The following is a 2,420-nucleotide window of genomic DNA, read 5'->3' on the forward strand; positions in this document are numbered from 1 at the left end:
TTTTTTAGCATGGCAATACATCATCATATCCTATGAATCCGAAGATTCTGTTGTTAGCATTGGTTTCTCATGATATTTTTCTAGTAAGAATTCTTTATAAAAAGACATCGGGTATTTACAGGACAGACCACGTGAAGGTTGCGAACGTCCTAAGTGAAAGTGAGTTTTGTGAAACGAACTGGATTCGAACTCGTGACACCCAGGTTATCAGCCCGTGTCATTAATCACTTTCCTTCACTTCCCAATGAGTGCAATATATCATTGGCATCCCATTTAGGCACGATGCTTAGTACGGCATCCAGCTCTGCTGCTTTTATATGTTGGCTATCTTTTGTATGTTACACCCAGCATACATCTTTGATGATAGTTTCATCGGCATATAGAGCAAGGCCCACAGCCAGCGAGCTTGTGCCCACCCTCGCATCCAATTTTTTCGTGCTCACGCACCATTTCCTTGGATGGAATATCCGGCAACTGTGTTTGCTATCATACACTTCAGAGGAGCATCACTAACTTTGTAATTCCAGTTCCAGTTAGTAGCGCGACGTTTGATAAAGCCTGTCGCAACTCGAAGCCATTCATCCACGTAATTTGCCTGTAACAAATATTAGTCTACTCATTGAAAATGCCCTTCTCTCACAAAAGTTTCTTTATTTTAATATATGCTGAAAACATATCTAAATTTCAACAAAATCAGGATCTTCTACATCAAATATCCTATACATAACGCTATATCATATCTCATTTGCTAATTTAATTTTCGCGTTGCTTTTGTCGGGAATACCAGTTTGTTCCACTTGGAAAAGATAAATCATCGTATCATGGTTATCGAATCGTCCACAATACCGGCGTTATATAGTGGGACTCTACGCCAGTAAATACAGATTATGCTAATTCCTATTAATTTCAGGAGTGTTGCGTTAAGTATATGTCGGAACAGCCTGGTCGCAAACGAAAATAGACCCAGTACATGTAGCGTAAGTGAAGTGAAGGAGGTCAAACATTAGTTCCCTAGACAATGCACACTAGAATGCAGATGGTGATGATATTCCATAAGACGAGACAGTGTTTCAAGACAGTTCGTCTAGGAAGCCTGCACAACAATGCAGAAATCTAAGTGAACATGTTAAGGTTAAGTGGGTAAATTAAGTAGGAAGGAATTAATTTTATCCTTTTTTTATAAGGAATTAGTTTAGGTCTCTCACCTCGTGAACAAACTTTTTCTCTCCAAATAAAACCTTTAAAATCGCAACTAGTCTCCCTTGTTTCTATGCATGAGTTTTATTCGTCTGATTTAAACAGTCGATCGATAATCGCTATGCAACCATAATGAGAACGGCACACGATCAAAGAATAAAGAGTAGACCGCGCACGTATGTAAAAAAGACTTTGATTTGTTTCTTGATTACTCACCAGCGATAACGCACATATACACATGCGTTTGTGTGAAAAATTGTGTGTTTATATTCGTTTAACTAAGTTCTAAAAATCAGGGTGATTCTTTCTAAGGTTAGTACTGGATTTCTTTGTGAGATACATAGATATCCGAGTGTTTATTTGTGTAACAACAATCGCATGGCACGTATGCAAATAACTTACCGGCGCGTAAGCTGACGTCACAGTGGAAAAAAGAAAGGAAAGAAAAGCGGAGACAAAAAGGCACCACGTGGCGAGGACCAAAAAAGCTCCTGTCAGCATGAGATGAATCTGTGGCCCGTGGCGACGTGAGAGATTTTTAAACACATGTCGAGACAGAAGACTTTGTTAACTACATGACGAACTTAGAGCCTTTTAAAACAAGATAAAATTCGTTGTTGGAAAATACCGTTAATAAACGCCTTTTATTTCAACTAACAAAAAAGTGAGTCGAAGTTTTTTTTTCATTCCTTCCATTTAACTATATTACAGGTTATTTTTCTTGTGGTCTTTTCTTGATTTTGCTGGATTCCTGGACAAGAATGCATCTGATCTAGTGGTGTATTCAGCTTAGTGATGTTACTTGAACTAATATTACTGGAAAAAAAGTGAACCATTCCTCGTATGAGCTTATGTGTAGTCATGCTGAGGTTATATTATTTGGGTTTCGAATAACATGTTAGATTGCATATGTAGTCTGAGTTTATATGTAAGATGAAATATCCTAATTTTTTCTTTTCCTTTTGCTGCGAATGAAGAACCTTACAGGATGCAAGATAGTAATTAGCGATTTCAAAGACTCCAAAGATCTACTTTGAAATCTTTGTAAATGCAATTGCTTCGATTTTCCTTACACATGGTCTACCGAGTATATTCGCCAGGTAGTTTATTAATTGTGTTTTCATGAGCAATAATACATGTTTATATAGATGAATCACACCTTTACATATCCGCATTATCACTTATCTTTTGGTGCATTACTGCTTATGTACATACCTGTATTC

This window comes from Euprymna scolopes, chromosome 8 (genome assembly GCF_053919585.1).
Source record: "Euprymna scolopes isolate OS-2025 chromosome 8, ASM5391958v1, whole genome shotgun sequence".
In the NCBI taxonomy this organism is placed as follows: domain Eukaryota; kingdom Metazoa; phylum Mollusca; class Cephalopoda; order Sepiida; family Sepiolidae; genus Euprymna; species Euprymna scolopes.